This window comes from Chaetodon trifascialis, chromosome 13 (assembly GCF_039877785.1).
Source record: "Chaetodon trifascialis isolate fChaTrf1 chromosome 13, fChaTrf1.hap1, whole genome shotgun sequence".
Lineage (NCBI taxonomy): Eukaryota > Metazoa > Chordata > Actinopteri > Chaetodontiformes > Chaetodontidae > Chaetodon > Chaetodon trifascialis.
In genome coordinates, this window is record NC_092068.1 from 25,158,883 (window position 1) to 25,168,289 (window position 9,407).

The following is a 9,407-nucleotide window of genomic DNA, read 5'->3' on the forward strand; positions in this document are numbered from 1 at the left end:
ACCTGTTTTCACCGAATATTCTCCGTCCTGGCTCAGCCAAAAACACAAAAGCGCCGAATCCGTCTGGACCTTTACGACACGTTAGCTCGTCGTTCACCACGGAGCCTGTTTGTAACTGGTACCGACAACGTAGTATTAGCTAACGCCGGTGAATGAGAGTAACGGTGGCTACGTTCAAATCCACCGACATCATCAGAGCACAAACGCAGACAGAAAAACGGCAACATGGACGTCTGCAAGCGGCTCACCTGTGAGCTGCTGGCCGGAGGAGAAGCACATATGCAGGCTGACCTGGAGGCAGCGTGTCCGGAGCTCCGGAGAAGCGGCGGTTATTGTGTTTAAAACGGCAGAATGGAGGGGGAGGAGCTACTACCTGCAGCAGTGTGCGCGAGAGCACGAGCGCGTGCGCCAGTGTCAACATGAGAGCGTGCGCGCGTGTGTGCGCGCGTGTGTGGGAACAAAATACCTTCATATTAAACCACGAATCCTCCCAAACTCTTAACAATATTAACATGTGGGTGAAATGTGAGGATGAAGTACTCACACCCAAGTACTGACGTGAAAGTACTCAAAAATGTTAAAGTATGTAAGAATAATCAGGAAAATGTATTTCAAGTATTCACAGTACTCAGTGCAGTGAGATGTCCCCTGTGACTGCTCTGCTATTATACATGATATCAGGTAGATTATTATGACTCATGCATTCATGTAAAAGCAGGATTTTACTGTTTATTGATCATGTTTAAAGTACAACTGAGGCAGCAAGCCCAAAACAATACGTGCGTGTTTGTGTGCACGGATAAAGGAATGATGAAGCTATCTTTTCATTTTAAATATTATGAGATCATGATAAAAGATCATTTAAAAAAAATAAGATAATCCTTTACTAATCCCACAGTGGGGAAATGTGCAGTGTTACAGCAGCAAAGCGAGATATGAAAACAAGTTAAACAGCATAAAAAACAAGGCGGTGGTTGTGTGCGTCGTCTACTGGGAGTTATTATAACTTCATCAAGTGGTCACTGGACTGTCGTCACATTAGACATCAGGATGTCACTGGCTAATCGCTGGAGTCTGGCGTTCAGAGCGAAGACACGCAGGAGTTAAACCTGTGAGCTGACTGTGCAGCGAGCAGCAGAGCTGAAGCTGTGCTGTGCCTGTACTGTGAGTGTGACTGCATTGATCGGGGTATTGATCACATTAGAAACGCAGGAGGACACGCGAGGATCAATACGAGGCAGCTCACCACAGCCTGCCACAGCAGGAGCGGCTGAGCCTCATGATGCTCATAACCAACGTGCTGATTGTAATAAACCTCTGACTGTCTGACAAGTCATCACACTGAGGTTAGTTAGTCGTTAACAGGTTTTACTAAACCGATCAGATACATATTTCACACTTACATACAACATTTAAATGCCACTAACGTAGTACTACGAGTACTATCAATACTTCTACCAGAGTTAATTCTACAAACACCGACCGGCAGTCATTCTGCAAAAGAAACTAATGAAACCACCACACAATAAAACTGACTTACTGTGTTTGTGTCACCAAGAGATTAAAACTAAGACGAGCTTACAGCTGGAAACCACTGCAGACCAACAACAACTGACGTATCCCACTGAAACACTTCTGTTATTATCGTTCTCCCTCAGAACAACATGGGAGCATCGGTCTCACAAAAAGACAAACGACATTGTTTGTCCTCCACAGATGAACGTGTTTCCTGATCTGATGATACTGCATGGTAATATTGTTGAATTTAATAAAGGAAAATGATGGAAATATGCTTTTTTCTCCCAGCCTGTATTTGGGGCTGGCCTTTATTTGTTCGTGTCAACCACAGCAGCCATTATTTGAGACCCAGCTTTTGTTTGAGGAAATTGTAAATGACTGAAACTAATGATTCTTTTCATTCTGGATCAATCTACTGATTACTTTCTCCATCGATCGAGTGATCATTCGGTTTGGAAACATTCAAAAAATAGTGAGAAATGTGGCCACAATGAGCCCAAAGTGACGCCTTCACAATGTTCGTTCAGTCCAACCAACAGCCCAAAGCTCAGCATTATTACAAATACATCCACATCATTCACAGGAAAAGCAGCAAACTAAACATCAGATGTTTTTACAGGAATAAAATACTTCAACCATTATCAGAGTAATTGGCCATTAATTCTATAATTAATAATCAACATTTTCATATGTTTTATGTGTAAAAATCTTTTTAATTTGTAGTGTAACTGCTGACTGAAACTGTCAAATAACTGTTGTCAAGTAGAAAAGTGCAATAATCCCCTCTGACTGCAGCAGAGTCGAAGTCTCAAATGTCATGAGAAGAAAAGATTCACAGTAAAGTAAAAGTACCTGAAATTTATTGCACTGAAGTACAGTATTTGAGTCACTGCCACTGGCTGCTACTACATTTAATACTGCCTGTTTAAACACCAGAGCAAACAGAGCCTGATAGGAAGGCAAAGAGAATAAACAAGAGTCTGAAATATATGAGAGAGATGACAGGCAGTCAAAATGTGGTTAAAAATAAATTCATGATGTTTAATGAAAAAACATTAAACATGAAGAAGCAGTTTGTCTCATGTGGAGCTGAACAGAGTTTGGGTGGAGAACAGATATGAACCACAGCTCAGCCCTCAAACATTCCTCTGGTGGAAACTCCTCAGCCTGGTTTCTATTAAACAGGGCTGAACAGCACCAAACTGGGCCGAACGGGGCTAAATCCGGCTGTGCAGAACCATGAAGGCCTCACGTATTATCGTTTCTACCCATCGTTCTTAACAAAGGAACATTTCCCTCGTTTCGTCGGACTGATTCTGTCTTTCTCTCTGCAAGCAGCTTGGAAACAGTTTCGCTCTTTGACTGTCGGTTTGGAAAGACACAGATATTGAATGTCTAAACATCTGAAAACACTTTTTCAGACTTCATCTGGACTATTCGTTGGCTTTTAGGCTCCCCACTCCTTCCATAAATTATCCATAGATTAAATTATGGATGATCAGTTATAATAAATGTCCCGTTGACTTCTTCCTCTCGACACCACACAGCTGGAGCTGCGCTAGCTGCTGCTATGAGAAAGCTAACGGGGATTTTAATAAATAAACAAACACCACAGAGATGCAGAGACCAACATAACTGCTGATTTTCACACAAATTCAACATATTTTCAAAGCGTCAAACTTTGAGAGTTGATCTGAGGTAGAAAAATCTCAGCAGACTAGTTAACATCCAGAGTTTGTAATTAAAGGAATATTCCAACAACTCTGGAAACAAATCTGGAAACAATCTCCTGGTACTTTATTTTTTCTGATGGTGAGATGAAATGAATAATATCAGTCTTTGTGTTGAAGGAGTACAACTCAAGCTGACAGAAGCTCACAGCCAGCAGGCTTAGCTTAGCTTAGCTTAGCTTAGCATAAAGACTGAACCTCTCAAGTTCATGTCGTCTCTTGTTTGTTTAATCTGCTCAAAACAGCGAGCGTACAAGCATCAGGCTGTAGTTTTTCGTTGGGTTGTGTACCCGACCAGCCGGGAACAGTGACTTTGTATAGATTAAAAAAATATTTCAGCACTTTAAATGTGGAGCTGGACCCAGATGTGCAGTGTAAAGGCTTGTTAATGCGCAGCAGCTGGAGCATATCACTGTTTAACTTCTGTTCATGCAAATCAAACAGCCCTGGCTTCATATTAAAAGCCTTTCACTTGGAAACCACCAGATGGCTTTTATTGTGAAGCAGCAACAGGAAGCATAGCGTCAGTCCACTAATTAGCTGATCTACAGGTGCATTTCAACATTTACTGTAAGGACCACCATCTAGATTTTCAGAGTAAAAGTGGACTAAACTAAAACGAAGCAGAGGTGACCTGAAGCGAGCGTCACGACAGTTTGTGGAGAGAGCACCCGGAAGGAAAGGAGGACAGACTTGTGACGGTCAGGTGGACGCTTGTTTTGTGTTGTTTTGGAAGTTTCCAGCAGTGGAAGCGGTTCAGCCCATTTTAACCCCTGCTGAGATGTTCCAGCAGAAGACAGCAGCGCTGATGTGACCACATTCATCACTCGTCTGTGTCTGTGGGACGTCTGTGGGAGCAGCTTTGAGTAAGCAGACGATTGGCTGGCTTGACCCCTCCATGGCTGCATGTGGACTGCTCTCCAAGACCGACAAGGTGACGGGCTGCTTGACTCAAACGGTCCAGCCGTGTCACATCTCTTTCAGGGGAAACGCCTGAGCATCAAACTAATATCTGTAGCTGTAAATCAGGACCTGCAGTATCTGGTGACAGTAAGCTGTTAGTTCAGTGTGTCTGATGCATATTTAATCTGCCGCTCAGCTCGTTTTCAGGTTGTCAACAGGAGCATAAATATGGATAAAACCGGAGACCACAAACACACCGCAGAGCTGCTTCAGCCTGAAAGCTGCTGGAGACGCTTTCTGCTCCGAAGCTGGAACATAATGTGGAGCACAAACAGGAAACACAGCATCATCAAGATCACACATGTTTTCCACTTTAGGTCTGGTTTTCTCCTTCCTTTGGTCCATAAAGCACTTTGTCTGTCACACTCTGTTTACTTTGAACAATGTCGCTGAATTAATTGGACTGCACAAGTGGAGAGGCCTTCTGTTTTCAAGGCTGGGACATTTAAACAGACTGTTTCTGTCCAGAGAGAATCAGACTGAGCGCCAACACGAGCAGCGGGAAGGAGGTCAAAGGTCAGAGGTCACAGCTCACGGACAACAGTGATTAGTGGGACGCCAAAGCAGGACAACAGCCACCAGTGAGGGAAATGTTAAATTAAAGCAGACACAAGTTTATTTTCTACAAAAGCTTAAAGGTAATGTGGGGGAAATATGTCATGCTTTTATTTTGAAGGAGCATTAAAAGGGATTTTCAGAGATATTATATCACTATGGTGATGCAGAAGAGGAAAGGAAAAAAGGAGATATATTATGTGTTCACTGAATGTAATTTATCACCTTATACATGTGAATTATGACTCATTTCTAAATTTCACTTTCAGGTTTGTTGTTCTTTTCCACCTGCTTTTAGCTTTTGCTTAAAACTGCACAGCTGCTGTTGTGGTGGAAGTATTGACATCTTTTACTGAGGAAAAAGGAGCAACACTGCAATACATAAATACATCTTCACAAGTAAAAGTCCACCAACTGCCTCCTCCTGTTGGCAGTTACATCATTGTTTCAGATGTAAAATCTTAATGTGAAAGGACCTCGTGATGAAAGCTGTCAGATAAAAGTACTTCTACTTCTAGTCCATTCATTCGTAGTACAAGTACAAAGTACAAGTGTCTCACATGTATACTTCAGTACTGTAAATGTTCTTGGTTACTTTCACCCACTGACTTCCTCATAGTGTAAACACACAAGTACACAGAAAACAAGTAAAAGTAGTAAAAATAAATTAAATATATTCAGAATACTTTGATAAAGCACCAAAATTTTCCAAGATAAAGTTGTAATTTTATGAGAAAAAGTAATAATATGACAATAAAGTCAAACTATGAACAGAAATGTTTTGTGTAAAGTAGTAAATAAAATAAAGTTAAATGAGATTAAATGTGTGTTTTAACTTCTTCCTGCTTCAGTGCAGATCATTTAAGTGAATCTTAATTTTCATGTTACCACTCGTTTCTTTAAATATTTCATTATTCTTGTGAGAAACACTTTTTTTCTCAGACTATTTTAACTCTTAAACAGCATCCGCCACAATCAAACTTTATCTTTTCAGTCTGTTTTGTGATGATATCTGCTGTTAACCTGCACAGTTCCCTTTAATCTGAATCTCTCTGTGGTGCTTTGGCGTGTAGATGAACACGTTTTCGTTCAGTTTGGGACAGTTTTGTCTCGATTTTCAGAGTATTTGATCAGATCGGCCTGCTGGCTGTGATGTTGTTTTCTGCTGCTCTGCGACGGGCTGAGATGAACAGTTTGAGCCGTCAGAACGTGTCTTCAAACACGACAGTGAGTCATCTCCATCGTCTCACAGCGTTGGGTTTGATGGTTACTGTCCGATCGCCGCTGCTGGCTGTGATTTAGCGTCTGTGATGAAGAACAAAGAGCTCAGTGAAGTGAGAGGAAGACTCGCCTCTCATTCAGCTCGCACACAAAAAGCTGCTGATTTGAATACAAAGAGTCTGCAGCTCCGAGCAGACATGAAGGAAACTGTGCCGGCCTGCTGCAGCTTCCTGCTCATTACTGACACTGAGTGTGTGTGTGTGTGTGTGTGTGTGTGTGTGTGCATGTGTGTGTGTGTGTGTGTTTACTGGGCTGGGGGGCATCCTGTTTGAACCAGTTTACTGCTGCTGAATTAGACCCTGTCAAACAACAAACATGCTGATGACGACAGCGTTGCAGTAACTGGTGGTAAAAGTACTCAGATCTTTCACTGAAGCACCAGTTGAAATACCAGTATCACGTCCTGGGCCGGCGCCGCCCGTGTGACCGACCCTCTGCGGTGTCTGACGCCACCCGTGAGACTGGTCCTGATGCTGAGACGACGCCCGCATCACTTCCTGGCTGCTGTCCCAAGAATCCTGATTAGAGCAGAGCCCAGTCCAGTCCACCAGTGGTGGTGGCTGTGATTGGCTGTGAGCAGCACAGGTAGCAGGTAGAGATGAGCAGCTCAGAGAGTTGAAGCTCCGCCCCGTCAGGTTCACCCTCTCACTTCTCTGTCGGCTGTATTTCAGGCTCTTCTTTTCTTTACAGTTCGCCTCCTTTGCTTGTTATTCATTACTCTCGACTGAATCATGTCATAAATATCTTCATATAAGCCAGTCCACTTGGTTTTCAGCTGCTTCCCAGCACTGCTCACTTTCCTACACTGTCACAAACACATGAACGCATCACATGGAGCTGAACCCGTTAGCGTTAACGTGTGATCTGACCTCTGAAATGCTGCTGCTTGTTGGCCGTCGACACACACGAGGACAGCGGTGCATCCTGACAGTCATGAACCAAAAAAACTAACATTACAATGTTGACCTGATGGTGGCGCTAGAGGAAAAGTCAGAGGATCAGTGCGGTTATTGCAGTTCATCCTCAGGGGAGCATGAACCACGTCTGATAGTTCAGCTGAAACATCACCATCCTGTTAGCTGCCACCTTGTAGGTGCTAGCATGGCTACAACCATGGGTGTCGTCATGGAGACGACGGCCATGTTTGACACAGGCTGAACTCTGACCTGCTGACAGGGATTAAAGTTGACTCAAGGTGAAGTTTGTCTGACATGACATGATCCACCTCCCAAAGTCAGCGTACAAAAACTCTGAGCCGCCTGCAGGTGAATCCATCAGGGTCACATGTGAAACCAGTGCTTCCACACGTGACCCCAGTTACCTGTAAGCTACATCACCTGCATCCTGTCACTTTATCAGGATCACAAATCACATGTGTCAGCACACGTAGTCCACATGTGATAAACATGTGAAGCGTTTTCATCAGGACAGACACAAAATACACACAAAATACACAAAAAATACACAAAGGCTTCACTGAGAAACACTAAACATCATGTGACACCACATGTATGGTACAGTTACCACTGTGTGTGTGTGTGTGTGTGTGTGTGTGTGCTTTCATTTCACTATGTCCACTTCCTGCATGACATCACCCTCTCCGTTCCCATGTTACATCTGCACTGTTTACTCTCCCAGTCATATGATGGTACCACACACACACACACACACACACACACACACACACACACCACCCAGGGCAGTTGTGAGTCAGTGTGTGTGTGTGTGTGTGTGTGTGTGTGTGTGTGTGTGTGTGTGTGTGTGTGTGTGGTCTGTTAGTCACCTGTTTGCTCGCTGCTCTTTGTCTCTCTCACACTAACACCTTTAACACACTGTCACATCTTTTATTGTTAGTTTGATCAGAATATTATCTTTAAAGCTCTGCTAATCAATATTTTGATGCTACCAACTGATCAATTGAACATATGGAGCTCTGCTAAGAACAGCTGAATCTGCAGGGAGGAGAACATAATCCAGTACTTCTAATATCTCCTGTACTGCGTTCTGCAGCAGTATTTTTAACATCAATATTCTGAACTCTCGAACAGGAACTCCTACTAAAAATACTTCTACTCCACTGCATTTATTTGACAGCTGGAGCTACAATTTACTGTTGATATTAAGATTTTACCTGAAAAAACAACCCAACTATCTTTTCTGGAAACCCTTTCAAAATAAGGTTCAGATGTATCTTATCAGCTCCTCCGCAGAATGATTTCCATAGAAATCCTCTCACGTAGTTCCATTGAATGAACTATCTGAGGTCCCAAGAGGTCAAATTATTCAATACTCCACAAAACAAAAAAGATGAGAGAAAAAGTAAAGTAAACCAGCAAACAGTACGTGAAGGATTTGAAGGTGTCTCCACCTGCAGCAGCTCCAACAGTAAAATGCTGCTCAAACACTGAAGCTTCAGTATGAACAAACTACTAAAGTCACAGAGAATCAGAGGTCAGACAGGGGAGACATTTTACTGCACACACAGTACTTTTACTGCCTGAAGCTGACAGAACTGCTGTACTTTTACTGCATGAAGCTGTGAATACTGTTCTTTTGCTTGAGTACAGTTGAGACTGAGGTTCTGTAACTGTCAGCTACTTTGTTTGTTTGTTTGTTTGTTAGCTAACGACATCCAACATGTAAATCAGACAGACTTGAGCTAAGCTAACAGTCTCCCTCCTGCTTCCAGCTGGGCCAAGGAGGTTAAAGGTCAGAGGTCAGAGCGACAAGACAGAAGATGGAGGACATTTATGAGCCGTGAGACAGAAACGTCTTTCAGTGATGGTGAGACTGCTGAGCGAGAAAAGAGCAGGGACAAACAAACAGTTTCCCACCGAGAGCACAAACAAGCAGAGTTCATCTGCAGCGTTTCAACGAGAGGATCCAAAACCAGGACCCAAAACAGGGAGTGACGTAGAACCGGAGCCAAACTGACCACTAAACCAAAGCGCATCTGGAGAAATTACAGACTGTGCTGTGCATCAGTCACTGTGCTCCTCCTCCTCCTCCTCCTCTTCGCCACACCTGCCAACACGCCTGCTGCTTCCACACATATCAGCATCAGTTCAGAGAAAAGTCGTCCTGTTAGACGCCACAGAAAAGACTGTTCAGTCTGTCCGCAGGCGTTAACGCAGCGAGCTCAGACTTGACCTGAGAGGCTGACGTCTATCTGACCGCCTCCGAGAGAGAAATCAAACAGCCATTCCTCTGAAAACAAGCTGATACTCTCCGTCACAATGACAAACTGCTCCGTTCAGGTGAAAGTTTAGCACCAAATTCATTCTGGAGTTGCATTGTTTGACCAACAGTCCAAAAAAACAACGATACAGGATGCAGCTTGAAAAGAAAACGACTGAACAA